The 20,845-nt window shown below is 41.9% G+C and overlaps 1 pseudogene; it reads left to right on the forward strand.

The window, feature by feature from the left end:
• Positions 1 to 9,991: 9,991 nt before the first annotated feature.
• On the forward strand, positions 9,992 to 10,129 carry LOC121920085 (annotated as a pseudogene).
• Positions 10,130 to 20,845: the final 10,716 nt, after the last annotated feature.

Below are 20,845 nucleotides of genomic sequence, written 5' to 3' on the forward strand. Positions count from 1 at the left end.
CAAGACTTAAACTAGAGAAAACCAGGAAATGCCTGAAGATTATCACATGACGTTTCCTGGTTTTCTCTAGTTTAACTCTTGTTTAAACCCTCTTTGCCCGCTAGTGTGATAAAGCAGTATTCTATGATTTAGCTTAACATGTCAACATATTTTCATGAAAGATGATGGGGGGAAATAGAATAGAAGAAAATAGTGGGACCGTGCTTAGCAAGGATGGTAAAATGCTAAAACATCACAATGAAAAGGTGCAATTGCTCAGTGACTATTTCGCTTGCTTTTCCCTTGGGGAGCGGGGGAGGCTTCCATGCAGCATCAGAGACTTTGGTAAGGAATCTGGGTTGCAGATCAAGACTGATAAGGAGTTAGTCAGATATCACCTAGGCCCGTTCCGCACGGGTGTAAAGTACGTCCCCAGGACGTACTAGGGTTAGGAAAGGGCGTGCTTTACGCACGCCCCTAACCCTAGTACGTCCTGTTGCCGTACAAAATGGAGGTGCCCATTCAACACAGGCACCACCATCTTGACATTGTGGACACATAGCGTTTGCATGTCCCGCGATGGAAGTGATGTTGTGAGTGTGCCATTGGGCACTTGCCGCGCCACTTCCGGGGCGCAAAAAGAAGCTGCTTTTTGTGGCTTTTTTTGTTGCGTCCAGGAACCACACAGTTTGACTGCTGCGGTTCCCGGACACAGCAACCGGCAGCACCGGCAAAGCACCCATTTTGGGCGCTCTGTAACGCGCTGTAGTTAACCTAAATAAATTCAGCTCTTCAGGATGAGATTAACTACATCTTGGAGTATTGAAAGAATTGCTGACATGATCTGATCACAAAACCATTTGCCATCATTTTGAAGATATCTTGGGACATCTTTGAGCCCGAAATATCAATGGTCCTAAATTTCCTTTGATATATCATTCTTTTCTACATACAGCAAATTCTACACATTTGTGAGGCTGTAGCTTTATATAAAAAGCAAAAGATTTTTTAGGTAGCACAAAAAATATACAACAAGAAGATTTGGTGTGTGTATGTGTGAATACCAGTTATATCAACATCATCTGATACCTTATGACTTCAGAATTTCTTCAGGGACATAAAAACTGAGAAGCTAATGAGACAGAACAAAAACATGTCCAGGTGCCACGAGAAGCTGTCAGAACAATGAGGTTCCTATATCATTATAATTGGGCTTGTAAAGTGTGTGTGTGTTGTGGGAGGAATACAGCACAACTGTATGACAAAATGAGTTGAAAAGATAAACTGGGGCACAGTGATTTTCTTCTTCTTTCAAACGTTCAGCTGTTTATCTAGGAGCTTAGTCTTAAATCAAGTCCCAGAGGACTGTTGCAATTAAGCCATTTCCAATGGTATGGAAAGTGAGCAAACACCCATACTCCCCCACATGCTCATTTGTCTGCCATTCTTCCTCTGGAAAGATCCAGGCAGTATACATGGGCGGGTTACAGACGGGCAGGGGAGGACGTCTTGGAGGTGTATTCAGCTGAATACGGAGCCTTCAGACGGCCCGCCCCGGGGGCGTGCTTCAGGTGTTGGGGCTTCCACATGGGGGGCAGTGAAGACGCCTCACCTGGGTCCGTTTCGGACCCGTAGCTTCCATACCGCCGCCTCGGAGGACGCCGCAAAGAGAGAGGCAGCTTCCGCACGGGCGGCCCAAACCTCGGTGTTTTTTTCCTTTGCCGGCTGGCGGATGCGCAGCTGCGCAGCTGCAGCACTAATCAGCGGCGGCAGAAAGCCTATGGGCACATTTAAAGTGCCCAAACCCCTTTAAAACTTTTTCCCCCGCTCTGCCCAAGAACAATGGTGGTCTCCTGCCAGCTGGTGATCAGCTGGTGTTGGCATCCTTGTCCGCTTGCACTTTGCCAGTGTCACCAGCATCATAGATGCCTCCTCTCCTTTGGTCCCCGCGCTCCTGCTGAATCTGCAATGCACAGCCACAGCTGTCTCCGCTGCCACCGCTGTCCCCCTGCCATCCCCCATCACCTCCCTTGTACATATGTAAATATTTACAGTTTTAGCGTTTTTTATTGTTAGGTGAAAATGGCGCAGGAATGTGTGTAGGGGGTCACTTTAAATTCCAAACTTTCCCTTATCACTTTCTACAACCAAAACATCCACCGGCAAAACTTACAACTTCCCGCGATTCTAGCAACGCATGCGCACAAGTGGCTCTAGGGTTAGGGTTACAAGACTTAAAATGCGCCGCAGCTGTGCCGCAGCTTCCACAGCTGCATGGCAGCGGACGTTGCAATTAAAGCCTGACTGCAAACCATGCATGTCCCGGACCCCGACCCATTATGCGACGCAGCTGACACGGAGCTTTTAAACGGGCAACTTATATTTGCGGTGGGGCAATTCTGACGTACCGGTGCAGCAGCTTACAGACGGAGCTGCGCAGCTGCGCATCAAACGGAAAAGAAGCGGAGAAAAGCAGCACCTTTTTAATACCGCTTCTTCCCGCTTGGGGCGTGCGGGGGGCGTGTTCATGACGGCATTCAGGTAAGGGCCGTCTGAAGGCTCTACCTTCATGACGTCATGAATACACCCCTTTTTGCCCGTCTGTAACCCGCCATAGACTTAAAGCCAGCATCACATTAGCAGGTGATATTAGCATGATGGTGTTTTCTTCCCTTCCTCTCCTTTCAGAAATCCCTCAGCCTGCCTCAGAGGCCTTATCAGCCTCTCTGGAGCAGAGTTTGAGGGCATATAGGAGGATCTGTAGAGAAGAGGATGAATCCCCACTCCCAGTTCTGCTGATGGAAACAGTTCTACCATCAAAATGATAGTGCTGGATCCTATTTGCAGGGTTCTAAGGCTATTTGATGAAATAGCAAAAAGTAAAATAAACGACTCACAAATTTGTCATACTTTAAGAGAACCCAAAATCTGTTGCATGATGTCATTCTCTGTAGTGCTAGCTTTCTTTACAAGCAAGCAGTTAGGCAGAAGGATTTGCAAACATGGGCCCATTACAGACGGGCTGAAAAGTACTCGTGGAGCGCGTACTAGGGTTAAGAGGGGGCGGTGCTTCCTAGTTCCACACGGCCGCCGCCATCGATACGTGATTACCGCACCGCCTCCAAACGAGGCGGCGCGGTTGTGATGTATTGGGGTCACGGCAGGGTGCCTAGGGCGCCCTTTCCGCGACCCCGGAAGGAGCTCCGTTTCAGAGGTCCTTCCTGGTTTGGTCGGCTGGGCGCAGGCTTTAGATGGCTGCGCCCAGCGGACCAAAGGAGAAAGGGGCCAAACGGCCCCTTTCTCCTTCTCCCCGCCGCCGCAGGGTGTCCTTGGGGCTTGAAGCCCCAAGGACACCCCTTTCCAGGCTGCGGGGAAGGGGCCTTTTGCCGTTTCCCCGCAGCCCAGAAAGCGGCAGATCGGAGCTTCAGCAGCTCCGCTCTGGCCGCTGAGGCCCCGATCCGACGGGGAAAGGTGCGTCTACAGGCCGCCCCTAAGGGGCGGTCTGTAACGCACCATGGTTTCTTTAATTTCAGATTCCCTTCATTTTTAAATGTTCCTAAATCCAGGGTGGACAAAGTAAGGCCCTAGGCTGCATGTTGCAGCCCTCATAACTATTCAGGAGCAGCTCATGCCCATGGCCCCATATGTTTTGTTTTGTTTTGGCAAAAAATATCCATTATTTTGTATTAAAAGAAGATATAGGTGTTCCTTGATCTATGGGACTAAGCAGATGGAGAGGGGAAACCAACTCGATCCTGGATTTTCTGAATGTGAGTGGAAAACTCACTATTTGCACAGCCAGCTCTTAAGACAGGCTGAACACCCACGGACAGTCTGCACCATGAGGCATCAAGCCACACTGGTTGGTTATATCTCCCCCTCACTTCCCCACATACATGTGCACCATGCCTGTCACCACCAATCACGTCCCTCCTCCTGACCTACTGTCATCCCACTGGATGCCTGTGTGCCTGGTCACACAGTTGCACAATGATATAGCAGCATGTACAGTGCACTGGTGCACCAAGTGAGAAACTGACAAAGCGCAGTCATGGTAGCCCTCCATACATTCCTCCCTTTCCCCCACTTCACCTGATACCCTCCTGTTGGACTGTCTGGTTTGTGTATGTTTTAATTACATTCATTGTATCTTTGGTGGCCTGCTGTATTTGTCCTACTTTGACGTCATGGGGTGTGTGACAGCCCAATGGTACAACTGGCCATGTGTGCATATGTTTCCTCAAATGGAAACCCCATACAGCAAAAAATGGTGCTGGCAGCTATATCTTACCAGTCCCAGAGTGCGTGCTCCAGACCATTTCCATACATTACCTTGCTTTCCTGCATCCTCACACTTATGCCACGCTGTTTATATGTCAGTGAAATCATACATATTTTCTGCATTGAGGTGGAGTATCAGAGCTTCTTTTTGCTCTAGTTTTTCACCTTGAACATGGCTTCATGTCAGTTTCCACTTGTTTTTGTGTCATAAGTCTTCTGAACACCTTGGCTTCAAGTTGGTTTGAAGCTGCTTTATTTTGTCAGTGTGGACAGCCCCCACTTCTCCCTCTCAAAACAGGAAGTTGAGCTCCACTTCCCATTTGGAAGTGGGGGCTGCCACATGTTTCAATGGGTTCTGGGAATCAAAATTACCTCAGAACCTCAGAACTTATCCATCTGCACCCTAGATAAAAGATTTATCCTTAGGACGCATCACTATATAAAAAAAAGGAGGAAATGCTTAGAAAACAAATATCCCTAATGAAAATGAGGCTAATACTTAATCCATACACACTCACTGTTCCCAGTAGTCTAGGACACTCCTGTTTCCTGGACCCTATCCATTCTCTCTATTTTTGCCTTGAGGAAGAGAGGTCTTGTTACAATTATGTTAATATGAATGTGTAGTGTTCTCATTCTCCAGAGTTCCTTTGCTCAGAGAAGGTGAATCTGAGATTGGCAGGTAGATGCCTTTTGTCTCCAGAGATTATATGTCAGCAGCATGAGTCCCCAGGGACATAATAGGTTGCTGTTCTTTTCTTCATTTTTTTTTCATAGTCTGACCAAGTTTTTTTTCTTCACTTGCTTCTGCATTCGTAGTTCCAGCATTCCTGCCAATTGCATCTGAATTTATTTACTGTGGTTAGGAGACTAATTTTCAGACAATACACAAATGGCATCTTCATTTCATCCATGGAGAATGAAATGGGATTTCTGTCATAATGGTCTTGTCATCTGAAGTATCAGTCAATTATTATGGATTCATTCACAGGCCTCTAGCACAGAGAATAATGTTGTACATCCTAATTATTAGTTTCAGCTCTCTCCTGGATCTTTATGACAGGAAGTCCACAGATTATTTTTTATATAACAAAAAAAGCTCGTTCCAGTCTGCACAATGCCTTTGATGTGCTCTTTTGTTCAGAAGTAACAATTCCATATGGTTCCTCCATGATTCTAAACACCAGCCACCATTCAGTGTGTCACTGATTGACAGCTATAGATTTAAATGTGCTTTTAAGAATGATTGACTACTTGTTGAACTGCTGATAGTGATGGCAACTCATGCTTGTTGTTATTGTGCTTTCACATTTACTCTGACCTGTGTGCCCTCAAGTTCATTCTGTGGTTATTTACTTATGGTGATCCTGTCTTAGGGTTTTCTTGGATCTATTCTAAAGAGATTTACTATTGCCTTCATCTGAGGCCGAGGGAGTAGGAATGACCCAAGTGGGTTTCCATGGCTAAGTGGGTATTTGAATCGTGGTCTCTTGGAGTCTTAGTCCAACACTCAAATCACTGTATCATGCTGGCTTTATACTTAAGGTTGCCTTGGTTTTGTGGTGGATAGCATCCATTCCGATCCAAAAAGGCAGTAGTTGTGATAGCTATGATTTCTCAAAAACAGGTTGAGGCATGGTCAGGTGACTCCCAGGCAACTGCATTGCAGTTCATGCACCCATTACATGTCATATCCCAGAGCCATGCACGACATATATATCAGCTGAAACAGTGGTAGGTAGGGAAAAGAACTTTGGTATTTTCAAGATTCTTACCAAAATGATTAATTTAAGCAGCTCTGGTGGCACAGTGGTTCAATGTCAGTACTGCAGCCACTCACTAACAAACCATAAGAACTCAGACTGGCATCCTTCTGTGGTCGCTAAAATTAGTACCCAGCTTGTTGGGGGCAATTAGCTTACATTTGTAAACTTAGAGACTGCGTAGTGTGGTATGAAGTGGTATATAAATGAAGCTGCTATTGCTATTAATTTTGGGTCCCTTCAAGTCTTTCCCTCAGAACCCATTGAAAGACTGTGGAAACCTTGCCTCACATGAAATCGTGCACATTTTAAAATATGTCCAGTTGAAAAATACACAAAAATATACTTTAGTCATTGGGGAAAATACAGAAACATGTACATTAGGAAAAGTGCAGAAATAAATGCATAAATTAAAAGAAATATGTATTTATATTGTACATAAAATATGTAGAAAATGGATATAGATTTCAGAGTGTGGGAAAAAATATCAACTCTTTGAACCTGATATAATCAAAGGATGGGATCCTAATGTAAGTGAGATTCAGCAAAATTGAGATTAAGAGTTTTGATGTCCCTAGAGTTAAACAACTTTTGCCCCTCCAGATGTTTTGGTCCTCAGCTCTCACCAGCCCTACTTGGCATTATCAACAATGGTAAGCACATGCCCGCCAACATTTCATAGATGAAATTGGGATAGGTGTGGTGAAGAAACATCAGAGTGTGGGTTAGATTGTGTTGTTGTGTGCCTTCCAGCTATTTTCAATGTATGGTGACTCCAAGGATTTTCTAAACAAGAGGGGGTTTACCACTGCCTTTTTTTAAGGCTGAGAGAGAGAGACTTGCCCAAAGCAATCCAGTGGGTTATCATGTCCAAGCAGGTATTTGATCCCTGGTGTTTCAGAGTCCAAGTCCATCTGTCCTGTTTTAAAGGTCAGCGAGGGGCAAAGTACTAACCAAAGTCTAGTCTAGTAATAGGTAGACATGCTGCCAGTTTGACGCAGCTAGCTCCTCACCAATGTCCATTTGCCTTGCAATTGAATTCCCTTTTCATCTCCACACCTTTAACAAGAGGAGCAGCTATCCATTCCGGTGTAATAGCTCTGTTAGTCTGTCCTACTCTGTTCCAATGTAACACCTATGAGTTTCTTAGTCCTTGTGAGCAGGCATGGTTGTGTGTGTTTTCATACAATTTTTGATTTCCCCTTTTAAAATAAAACTCATTATTTGTTTAGGACCCTGTCTCTGGAATTCTTTGTGTCTGTGGACTTGGTATACACAGGGCATTGGCCCCAAGGCTACATAACCTGGCCAGTAGACATCACTACCATTCAGCTAATTTTAATTCTCCGAAATCTTGAGGGTTACACTAGGAAGGAAGTTCCAGAGTCAGGAGGCAGCCATCAAGAAGATTCTTTCTCATGTCCCCACCAAAAATTCTTGTGTTAGTCGTGGAACTGAGAGAAGGCCTCTCCTGATTATCTTAGAGCCCAGGTTAGGTCATACACGATGATACAGTCTGACAGATAACTTGGGACCTTAACCAGATAGGGCTTTATAGGTCATTGCCTGCATTTGGTACTGTTCCCAGAAACAAACTGGCGGAATTTCATTTTTTCCTGAGTCTACAAGGAAGGCAAAGATCCTGTGCCCTCTTCTCCCCCCTCTGAATTAATTTAGTGCAAAGGATGTAAGGGGAAAGTGGGAAGATAGAGAAATTGGGACATTTTAAAAGCAGCTGAAAAAGTAGGATGACAAAGAATTAATTGGAACTTTTTCCTTCCAAATTGGGACAATTGGAAGGTATGTATGCAATTATGAGAATTGCTGCCCAAACCATGGTCTCTCGTCCTTTCTATAAAAGATTTGTTGCTATGTGTTTCTCCCATAAACATATCCAGTGATCTATTGACTAGGAAGTCCAAATAAAGTCATTGGAAGAAGCCTAATGAAGGTTGACAGTAAGCAAGTTTCTCTTAAATGGTTTTTTATTGCAAGGAACATCTCTAGCTTGTTCCTTAATGAAATGGAAGTAACTTTCCCTGCTGACTTTCCTGAGCTTTGTGAGTACATAGTGCACTGCTCAGATATCAGATCAACCCTGGTCTTAAAGGACTCTCAAGTGTAAATACAATTCAGTCGGATATGTGGAAGGAAAGATGTAGCAGCTGAGGAACTATAAGAGAATGCTGAATATATAAGAAATCTTTCCAAAAGGGTTTTGGCAGCAAATGGTGCAGAAACATTGGAATTCCCACAACTACCCAATACTTTGTAGTCATGATGAACCCTATGTTATAGGATCTGATAAATTTGTACTAACTTTGTCCAGGTTATGGTGGCTATAATTTCATGTACATCTGGGTGAACCATCTGAATCCTCCCCTCAAACCAGGAGTGGGTATTGCATGGCACTCCAGATGATGTTGAATTCCCAGTCACAGAAGCACCAGCCAGCATAGACAATGGTAAGGAATGCTGGCAGCTGACATTTAGTAGAGATGTGCAAAATTCCCAACATGGCTTGAAATTAAGCTTCAAGAAAAGAGAAAGAGAAAAATGCTATTCTTCATTCTGGAGCAACAGGATTGTGTGCAATACATGCTAGAACTTGATCAGAAAAAAATATGAAAACAAAAATTCACTTGCTGGGAGCACAATGAGCCTCTCTCCCTCACTGTATAACATTCATAGAGGGAATGCCAAGTTTCATGTTGTGTTGTAAAAAACAAGGACCAATTATAAAATGTGTTTTTGTACATATATAATTAGAATTGTCAACTTTAAGCCTTGAATTTATATAAATATTATGATGTGAAAATTTTTCCTTCTAGTCCTTTAAATCCTACTTTAGAGTTTTACTTCTTGTTTCCTTTTCAACAGAGTATGGCCAAGATGGTACAAGGAGGAAGAAAACCCACATTAGGTGAAGCTGCTGCTTTTGCCTGAGCTTATTGGAAAAAACAAGATTATGCTCCTCCTATCCTCCCCCAAAGTGGATTAACGGAGTGCAAACTACTCTTGCCCTATGTACTTATTTGCAATAATTGAAGTAAAGTGAGGACAAAGATGGGAAGTGGGACAAGTAGAGGGAAACTGTGACATTTTAAAATAAGATGACAGAGAAATAATTGGAACTGAATTTGCAAACACATTCCTCTCTTCATATTTTCAGGTTTTACCTTTGTAGATTTGTTTATTCATGGATTATTTGCTCCACCCCTCCTATTGTTCCATGCTATTTTAACCACTTCAATAATACCTGTCACTAGGAAGAAATTAAATTGGTTGGGTGGCTGGGCTTCACCATGTACACATTCCCTCACTAGTACATTTGTTTGGGTAAGAGAAAGGGGTTGGGACAGGGAGATCACAATGATGCGGGGTCGCAATGACGGAGGGTGCATGGGCTGTATGTTCACTCACTCACATGAGCAGGTGGAGAGGAAGGGGATAGGATGAGGTGATTGTGAGGAGGGTGTGTGCGTGTGTGTGTGTTGGCTCACTAGCATGGTAAGGCAAAAAAAAGAGTCTGGGTGGCGCAATGTTTAAATGCCTGTATGCCTAGAGGAGGGCTCCAAGGCCCACTCAGCCTTCCATCCTTCTATAGGTCAGTAAAATGAGTATCCAGCTTGTTGGGGGCAATTGACTTACAGATTGTAAACTGCTTAGGGAGTGCTAGTTCACTGATAAGCAATATAGAAATCTACTTGCTATTGCTATGTGTGTGTTTACTCACTTGCTTGGCCAGAGTCAAAGCAATCCACCAGCCATCAGCTTCCATCTTTGGAAAGAGCAAAGAAAAACTCCTTTCTCATCTCTTCCCCTCTTTCCAAAGGCACTCATTCCACCCATTCCCAGAGGCAGTGCAGCCCACCAGCCACCAGCCTTTGCCTTTGGAAGGAGCAAACAGAAGTGCCTTTTCTTTCACAGTAAAGAGAAGTGTTCATGTCACTACCATTTAATAATATATCACTTCTCGGCCTTTTGGCTAAGATCAAGTGTAGTACCATTTAATAATATGGGGAGCAATTAGTCACATTTTTTTTCCACGTTCACAGGTCCTGAAATCAATCAAATCCCCTCCCAATCCAAAGGGCCAACTATAATTCAACAAAGAAAAATAATTCTTTCAAATAATATAATACTCACTATTTCTTCTAGATGACTAAAAAAAAAAAAAAATCAAAGATAGGCAATGTTTTTAGCCACTGTCTCACAGATCATGAAGTGCATCAATTCAATTTAAAAGATAGTATATGTGAATTTTAATTCCATTTCTATTGGTATTTTTTTTTAAATTTAGTAATCCAACAAAATTCTCACCAATCTCTACACATGCTACACTGTCCCAGTTCCAAAGCCTGCAGTAAAAGTAAAATGCCACCGTGTCCCCAGAAGAAAAAAAGAAATTATTGTTGGTGACTGGATTATCACATAGGGTCTAAGGGATGCCCTAATTCATTTTAGGCCCTTCCAGGCATCCAGAGGTCTTCAAATTGAGCAGGACACACATTTTTTTGCCACAACTGGAAGTAACGTTTCAGTCCCTTCTGGTTTAATTCACTGTTTGATGCTGGGGATGGGGTGCAGAAGAAGGGAGTAGTCTAACAGAGAGGGCCAGGTATGTAATTCTGTATTGCAAAGCTTTGTAATCAAGCACTCCAAATGTTACCATGGTTCACCAGTGTGCTAGACACTTCAGTCACTTGTCTGGAGACAACTTTAGTCCCAGCCCAACAAGGCAACAATAGCAAATGACAGCTGATAAATTATACCTTGAAGGTCATTGCCCTGCAATTACAATGCAATTATAACAAATACCAGGCATACAGAAAATTGATTTCCCCATCCCCTTGCTAATCAACCATGCATATATATCAATTCAATTTACTTTATGCTAGGTGATAAGAACCCACAACTAGCATTTTGTTTTCCACTAAAACAAGCTGACACTTTTCCCACCTAGAGATTCCCTGAATGACGCCACTCCTACATGGCAAAAGGAACCAGTTTACAAGGGTTACACTTGCACTACTGGCCATGCTATATGCCGTCTGCCAGCCATGTGGCTGTTTGTGACAAATGTCCAGTTTCTGCAATCTTGGGTGACCACAAATGTGAGTTCTACTAAAGTTCAAGTTATCTGGCACTTGACTTTCATCTTAGAAGTGGTGTAGTCTAGTTTAGGAAGAACACAGAAGAGTAGAAGTGAGTGCAGGGAGACAGTGAACAAATAGGCAATGAACAAGAAAAGGTCAAGCTGTCGACACTAGGGATGAGTGAATTTTTTTTGTTCAACTTGATTTTGTGAAAAACTTTCCCAGCACTTGTTAATCCATTGATATTTGCAGGAGAAAAGACTTGAATTTTATATCTTTTCAAATGAATGTGAGAGGAACCAGATGTGGGAGGACATTCCATCTGGGGTTGAGTCTACACTGGCCAGAATTATTCCAGGCTGTTCCTGGAATATTTTGACCCCAAAGCTTCCTTGAATTCTTCCTGTTACCTATGCATTCCAGAGTGATGCCAAACAGTTGTCTACACAGTGTCCTGCAGTGCCACCCAACACCACTGTTGTGACTCGCTCCCTCTGAGATTCAAAAAAAGATGTCCAGAATTGATCACATGGTAGCAAGTGGTTGTCTATACAGTATTCCATGGTGCTGCTCAACACTGCCACTGCTGGTGTGGGTCACTCCCTTTGAGGTCACAACATGGCCTTCAGACCCACACCAGCAGTGGCAGTGTCGAGCAGCACAGTGAGATACTATGTAGACAACTACCTGGTGTCACTCCAGAGTGTTCTAGATTTCTTGAAATATCAAGAGCTAAAATAAATTATTTTAAACTGGTTTAAGGGAGGGATGCAGTGCATTTTGTGTAGAACTGTCCCTCCCACTTGAAGACATTCCACACCTGAGTCAGGGCCTTTGTCCTACATAGTCTGGACAGGGCAATGTGAGAGTGGGGGGGAAAACTGGTCTCAATGGCCTGTTTTTAAAACTGAGTCAGTTTTAAAACTGGGTCAGTTTTAAAATATCTGGATTTCACTCTCTATGTGTTCAACTTGGTTGGTGTTGCAAAATGCCTGCTAACACTTTTATTGTTTTCCTTCCACAGAAGACTTTTTTCCTTTAACAACTCTCCGGCAGACAGCTGTAACAGAGTCTTCTCCATGCTGAGGTCGATTGTACCTACAAATGGGAAAGGAATTCATTTTAGGGTTTGTTGGTTTTGTTTTTTTGGAAGAATTTACCAAAGTCCACAGACTCCCTATACAGTACTGAGTGAAAGATATCTGGAGTTTCAAAGAATTTGAATGTGGGGAATAGCAAAACCGTCAGATTGACAATCCCAAATTACTGGGAGAAGCATTTGCAGCTTGTGACAGTATTGACTGCCTTCCCACTCTCCTACCCCCCTCAGCAATGGCTTTTCCTTCCAGAAGCCTGAATTATTATTGTTATTATTTTGGACTCTGGGGATGGGCAGGAAAACTGATTAATCTAAGGTGACAAAGTCAGCTGCTGGACAGATTAGATCAGTCCAAGTGTGTCCAAGCTTCATTCCAATCTGGTCCCTGGCTGTTTAAACCAGGCCTCTGGTTTAAATCTCATCACTATATCTGCAGTTCCCCAGCCCTGGTCCATGCACTATACGAAATTCAAAAGGAAGAGAGCCCCCCACCCTTGTTTCTCACCCTGTCATTGCAGAACTGTAGAAGCAGCAGGCAGCATCTAGTCCTCCGCTGAATTAAATGGACTGCTGGTTGGGGATCTGTATCACAACCAGCCACTACTCTGAGCATTTTGTAAATAAACAGAAGCATTTAGTATAATTAGATGTCGACAAAGGAAATTGGAGGGAAAAGAAACTCATTTAGAAAACCATTTGCTATGGCACATAAAACATGCTGCACAAGTGTGGTTCGGAGCGATTTTGCCGCAGAAGTACACATGCCCTAGTGTTCCTGAACAATAACAATTATTCAAAAGCAGCTTTGTTTGTTCCTCCCTAGGATCTGCTCCAGTGTCATTCCTGTTCTTCTTTGTACAATTTTATTACAATTTTTTTAAAATAAAAAGATTACCTTCTTAACAAGAAATCTTCAATTATGAATTTCTACACATAAGTACATATATTGTTTTGTGCGCCCCAGCTGACCTCGCACTTCTAATGAAAGGAGAAAGGTCTATCTTCCAATCAAGGGAGGAAACATGTGCCAAAACAATTCTGCAAGAAAACAAAAGATTGTCCTACGCAAAGGGTAAGCTATGGACAACTTTTAATATGCCTACAAAACACAGTGCAAATATGTAAATCTCACCAAAACAATTGATCTACTCTAGCTGGGATGAACAATCATATTTGAGCCAGTGGTTTCTCTCTCATTGACTACAGACTAGGGAAGTAAACAATTTCAAAATTGTTCTCATCTTTGACCTCCCTGAAATGATGTTGTGAAAGGTCAAAAGACTCCCTTGCAAAAAGTCAATAGACATAGGATTCCCTCCTCCCCTTTATAAGTGAAAAGAACAGCCTTTTCTACCACACCAGGAACAAAAGTCTACCACATGCAAAAAAGTTGGGATTACTTTTTGCAAAAACAAGGTTTTACACTTTTATCCCCCCCCCCATACCAAAACAAAGGAACATTTACAAATGTAGAAATACTCCCACCAAACAGGGAGGAAAAGACTGAAATTTCTAATTCTCATGTCTGAGAATGAAATAAGCAAAGATTTGTGTATCTACTGCAGACTGCTTGAAAAATTTCTTCACAGAATTGAGAGATTTTATGTTCCTTTGGTTAAGCAGAAAGTGTTTCTGCTCATGGAAAAGCACCCCATTTTTGCAAATTCTCCTACCCACAGCAGGAATTGGCTGAAATGGATAAGTCAGCATTTTTAGATATTCAGCATAGCTGGTAATTTTTTCTGGAGAAGCACTGAAGCTGATAATAGGTCTCAAACATTGTGAGAACCCAAAGAAATTGATATGATTTCTGAGGATCCAAGGGTTATAGAACAGTGACACAGGACACATCAGAACTTTCTAAACCCATATCTATTCCGTTGTGTTCATGCCAAAATAACAGCTTTATTCCTTTCTTGGAAAGAAAGTACCAGATGTACTGAGGAATAAAGCATTAAAAATATGAATTGTATTTGAGGATGAAGCAGATCAAAAATAATGCCACTTCTCAGTTGTTATGAGGAAAAATGATTCTTAGAAAGTAGTGTTTTAATTATTTGAATAATAAACATACAACTGATTTGTTAAAAGATATGATAATTATTTGAACTGTCTTTTAATGCTACATAAATCTATATTTTCCAAAAGTTGAAAAGTATAGCTTGTCCCATTAGCTAAGCACCCTGCAAGCCTGAGTTCACATTTTTGGCTTAGGACTCATTCAAGCATGCCAAAGTCTGTTGTTGTTTCCCATCTGATCTTCTCCATGAAGCTCTAATGATAGGATTTTCTTTTCCTAATGGAATGATGGCAATTGCAGAAGATAACAACTTGGCACAAGGGAGTGTGGGATGGCTGATAATTTGGCAGGGAAAATTACAGATGTTGACTTCTGAAGCTCCAGGGCAGCAAATGCCCTTGCCTGCAGCATATAAGCAAAACAGAGAGTCTTGAAACGGCATTTTATTTTCTTTCGGCTCACAGACTGGTTTTACTTTCTGTGTGCTGTTCTAATTCTCAGGAGGCTTTGGTGTAATAGTTTTTTCACAGTATCCAAGTCAAACTCTAACCAAATATTTACTACATATACAATTGGGGGGGGGCATCTCCCTTATTCCCCCCCCCTTTCACTTGCAAATGACTGCAGGCTATTCTGCCAAAGTTAGAGGAGAACAGAATAGAATTAGGCAACCTTTACTCTTAAAGCAATATTCCACCTTTGACTAAAGGATGTAATCCCTCTGCAAGTGAAGAGTTCTAGCAAGGGTGAAATGTCCCTCTCCGGCAGCCCAAATGGGCAGAGAAATTGGGACAGTACTGTAGTACAAAAAAAAGGTATGTGTGCAAAGGTGTGGCAAAAACAACCAGGTAACAAGCAGTACCTGCTGAAATTCCCTCTTCTACCAAACCAATGAAGCTACAGCCCTCTCCAGTTTTCACTCTTGCAATTTTGATGGTGGCGGAGGTGGTAATATTTGCCTTCAGGTAATTTCCAATTTATGGCAACCCTAAGGTGAACCTATCACAGGGTTTACTTGGCAAGTTTCTTCAGAGACAGGCAAAAAAGAAAGAAAAGCAGATAGCAGAAGGGAACAAACAGAGGGAGTGAGCTGCACACCTTTCCCTCTAAGCCTGTCCCTGCTATGAAGTAGCCCTGGCACAATGCATCTGGTAGGAAAGACTCCCATGCATGCTGAACAAAATACTGTTTCCCATTTCCCAAAAAAACCCAAAAACCCAGCGTCCCAGGCTGGTCTGGAATGTTGCTGCCTGTATTGGTGGATGTAAGCTAATAAGAACCCTACATGCCTTTTCTGAAACACAAACACTAGTTACTAGTTTGTTGCCAGGTCCACTTCAATATTTTGAGTATGACTGTGAAGATAGAACAAAGTCCTGTTTGAGAAAGCAGCAGAAACAAGGCCAGGGCTCCAATTGTTGCTCACCAGGCAAGGGGGCATATGCTTAGCAGACAGGAGGTGCCAGCTTCAGCTGCTGCCATTTTGTTAAAAAGAATCAGAGCATGGAGGTAAAGTCCACTTCTTTGGATTTTAAAGAGCAGCAGCCAGCCAGAACAGAGAGCCCTTGGCTAAGCAGACCAGTGATCAAGGAAGCTCTTTCTATTTGATAAGATACCATGCTAGGAGGAATTGAAGATGTTTGGAGAAATCCTGTGCCTCCTAGAATACTAAAGGCTCAAACAGACAGGCCAAAATAAAGCTCCTTTGGGTCACTTTGGTATGCTGTTTAAATGGCCAGAAGCCGCACCAAAGCCACACTGTGACCAAAGCTTCTGGCCTCTTAAGATGCATGTGTCATTTAAACAGCATACCTCCAAAGTGACCCAAAGCAGCTTTATTTTGGCCTGTCCGTTCAGGCCCTAACTTAGAAGCAACAGGCTTGTGAATTAAATCTGAAATATTTTGCATCACCCTCTTTAAACAATACCAATTTGAGACTGGTACTGGGCTTGAAGGCCTGCTGCTTTCATTTTTGTTATTGTACCATCTCTGGGTTCAAAATGTTTCATTCCAGGAGAACAGCTGAATTTTCTTTATACAAAACTTACATTGGGAGATGGAGAGCCTAACTTCTTTAAACATATTATTAGTAGCCACTGAGGCATGGAATAAAGGCCTCTTGGCATAACAACCAATTCATAAAAAACCAAATGTACTTAATTCAATTGATGGCTGTATCCTTATCGTAATTACTTCAACCTTTTCCTAAAAGGGGAAGGAAAGAGGGGGGGGGGGAAGAGAGAGAGAACTGTGCGGATTGTGAATTTTGTTTATTTCTTGTGGGGGGGGGGGAAACAACTTTAGCAACTTTAATAAAAAAATAAAGTAAAAAAAATGAAGTGAAATGTCTAAACTATATAATTGCGGTGGAAGGCTTTGGATAAGCCTTTCATCCACAGTATGGCAAAACTGTTTTCAGAGCTTTTGAAAAAAGTACGAGGGTAGGGGAGAACAATGACTTGGCAAGATGCTGAGCCATTAAGCCAATTTCACAGGAAGGGGGAGAACAACACATTGCATAATTGTTTTGTTTATAATTACATTCCAAATGAAACCTAAGATTTATAATACATTCTGGAGCAGTATGTGAGGTACACAGAGCTACACAAGAGGAAAATTCTCTCAGGTGGCTGGAGTACCAAACATAGCATGCTTGGCAGCAGTATCACAATTTCTTCATAGAGGCTTTTGAAGTAAACATTCCAGCCTAAAGAGGTGGACGTGAGGGCGAAGAAAAGCATGTGCCAGCATGGCAAAGGGAAACGACATATGCTATTTAACAAGAAAAGTTCTATGCCACATAGAGGAAGGGTTTAGCAAGCCAGCTTTAGAAATGCCGGGTAGAACCACGGATGGAAATTGCTGTCCACAGTAGGGGTAGGAAAACAATTTGCTGGGCTCACAATTTCTCTATTAAAAAATATCAGTTTTCCATTTCCCAATACTGGCTGTGATGTGAAGAGCTTTGTTTAATATGTTTTTAGCTTGTTTAAATTATTGTTGTTCTTTCACGATAAATTGTTTTAAACTATCTAAATCTGATCAATGTTCAATTCCCAGCCCAACCATGAAACCCACTGAATGAACTTAGGCAAGTCACATGCTCTCACCTCATGGGAAGGCAGTGGCAACAACAACAACAAAATTGATGTTAATTTTACATTGCCTTGAGATTTCATGATATAGGGCAGGGGAGAAATAGGAAAGAAGGAAGGAAGGAAGGAAGGAAGGAAGATTTCATGATATAGGGCAGGGGAGGGATGGATATATAAGAGAGCAAGATGATAGATAGATAGATAGATAGATAGATAGATAGATAGATAGATAGACAGACAAATGACAATTATTTAATTTTTTGGACTGGCTATGGTTATATGTTGGCATAAATGCCATCATAGAAGCATCTGTCCTTTCTTGTAGATTGTACAAAGGTGGTAGCCAATTCAGGGTTGTACAAGTCCTGTGTTGCTGAAGTAAACTTTTTTTTTGCAAGCACTTGCATTACTTGGAGGTTCTATAAGTGCAGACCTTAGTGACTGGCAGTGGAACTGAAACAATTGATGCACCACAAAACAGTATCTGGTTGTTCTGCCCAGTGTGTGATTGACTGTGTAATTGTGAAATCCAACAACTCCATCAGGTATAATTTCATGCGATGTAAATAATGAACATGATCTCAATCTTTGTGTGTGTGTGTGTTATTATTGTTTGCTTTGGCAGAACTGCCCAAGTTTGTTATATGGCCTGAAACTCAAAGCAACATCCCACCATTGCTTGGCTTTAGCACATAATTATATTCCTTCTTTTTGAAAGTAGCTTTCTGGGCTCTGCTCTGTTGGCTTATATTTACGAACCATAAGAACCAGGCTGAAAAGAAGGATAGGAAAGTATAAGCAGGGATTCCCCTGACCCAAGCAACTGCTTTCATGGTGTGTGTTTTTAATATCATCCAACCACAAATTATATATATATAGACACACACATACATACACACACACACAAACTAAAGAATCAAATTAGCTTGTACCATATTTTAATTCTACATTTCTGTGTGTGTTCAGTTTTAAAATATTCAATCCACTTAACAAAATGGTCTCATTATAGTTAGATGCAAGCAACACAGTAGGACTTCCATTATTGTGTATGTGTGTATATGTGTGTGTTTAAAAAAATCTTGACTACATTAGAGGAGAGTATTTATCTGAGTGAACAGGCCCTCTCGGGAGCCTTCTAGCCTCCAGCTAGAAAGCCAAAGACATCTTGGAAGACTGGAAGGAGTAGCACTCTGCCTCTTAAGTTTTCTTAATGCCTGCCATGCAATGTCTGTTTCTGTCTGTTTCAGTGAAGTCATGCGGACTAGTATAAAAATGTATAAAGACATTTCTAGCACTTTGGTTTTATTAGCACATGTTGCTGTGCTGATCCATTTCCCTCTTCATCAAGATAATCCCTTACAGAATCTCTCTCTTCTCTACAGAGTATGTTATTCAGCCCTGTTGCCATGAACAGAATTGTATTTGAAAAGTCTCTTCTTTTGCACTTTCCATTTTCCTCAATTTTCTCATCTTTTAACTTCTGTGACTCTCCATTACTTTGACCCTATCAATATTTTCTCCTCATTTTACTTCTCTTTCTTCCCATATCCCTCTCTTTCATCCAAGCTCAGCTCCTAGGTACACTGTCCTAGAATATTTTCTATCTTTCTATTCCCAGTTGAAAGGTTTTCCAGCAGTGGGGAAAACCCATTATGAGAAATAATAGAGTGGGGGAGAATTTTGTGCAGTTTCATCCCCTTCAAGGAGCTAGCTGATGTGTTCCACAGGACTGTTCTGCACAGAAAAGCACATGCTATTTTGCACAACATTTATATTTACAACATGGGAACATCCTCTTGAAAACATCTGGGGACTCAAATATGGGGAGAATACTGTACAGAATTTTTTCTCCCACCACAGGAATAAAACTGTTGTAATTATTTGTCCTTGCATGTGAAGATGAAAATAGAGGACTTACAGTTTCTTTCTTATTCTCTCTTATCCTCCCTTATTCTTTCTTCCCCTATAGACCTATTCATCATCTAACAGTTCATCCTTCTAACCCTGGGCCGGGGACCCTTTGATCCTTCAGAGAAGTCTCATCAGTCCTGACCAGTGTCCATGATGGCAGAGGTAATGGTGTCCAATATTTACCTACACCCAAAATAATACATAGTCAGCCTTAAATTTGTATTGGGATTTAATTATTGGCATCTTCAAGATAATCAGGTATAATATCATGCAATTTTAGGACTTTCTTCTGATACCTACTCAACAAGACTGTTCAATGTACATTTTGCCATAGAGAGCAAAATAGCCACTGCAGAAGTAAAGATGGCAATAAAATTCTCTGACTTTGGGCTTAGAAATGAAGTTTGTGGAGCTTATAAATATCAGCTCAAAATAAGAGGTGAGCTTTACAAGTCCCCAAATCCATTTTTTTCACTGGAGACATGCCATGTTGTACAGGGTTGGCAAGCTTTTTTTTTTTAAATCAAAATCAGATTTTAATAGAATAGAATCATAGAGTTGGAGTCCAGCAATATATGGATGGCCATACCTCACCTATACCTAAAGTAACATGTTTTTATTGTGGTTGTCTGTCTTCAAGTCATTTTCTGACATACAGTGACCCTAAAGTGATCCTATCACAGGGTTTTCTTGTCAAGATTTGTTCAGAGGGGGGTTGCTGTTGTCTTCCTCTGAGACAGAGAGAGTGTGGCTTATGCAAGGTCATCTAGTAACATATATTCAGTCTAACATATATTCAGGCTTTTTTTTTTAACATCAAAAATGAGATTCTCATATGTGGGTGCTGGGCCAACATCACTGAGGAGTGCGCCCAGAGGCAAAAGTGTCTGGAATCTTTCCTTTTTCTCTCTCTTTCTGTCCCACCTCTGTCTTTAACACACTTTTTCCTCTCCTTTTTCCCCCCTTCTCATACAGTGGGATGGACAGACTGCTCTTGACAGAGGTCTGATCTGATTATTTGCCGAGGACATTACAAATTAGGCCAATGTTTGCTGGCTGGTCACCAGTTATGTAACCTCATCTAGATGAGAGTTGAACAAAGTGATAATGAGACATAATGTTGCCTAAGGCTGGTTTATTGTCATCCTTGTCCCATCCAGAGTCCCTGGACTACTCCTTCTTGCTAGGGAAAATGGCATCGTTTGGAAGCTTTCATGAATAACAGTTTGCCTTTTAGTATAGTGCAGATCTCCTTGCATGGCTAAAAGTTTTATAAAAACCAATCCTCCCTGTCAATTTTTTACAGATTGGAGTGAAGTTGCTGGGATTTTGTTTTTGTATTATTATTATTATTATTATTATTATTATTATTATTATTATTATTATTATTGGAGAAGTGAGGACCAACACATGCATACTGGATCCTTGCCCTTCCTGGCTTCTGAAATCAGCTAGAGGGGGAACTGGCTGAGTGGGTTAAGGGAGTGGTGTATGCTTCACTGCAGCAAGGTACATTTCCATCCTGCCTAAAGGAGGCTGTGGTGAAGCTGTTACTGAAAAAGACCTCCCCTGGATCCCACCATTCTATTCCATTCTT

This window comes from Sceloporus undulatus, chromosome 1 (genome assembly GCF_019175285.1).
Source record: "Sceloporus undulatus isolate JIND9_A2432 ecotype Alabama chromosome 1, SceUnd_v1.1, whole genome shotgun sequence".
NCBI lineage: Eukaryota > Metazoa > Chordata > Lepidosauria > Squamata > Phrynosomatidae > Sceloporus > Sceloporus undulatus.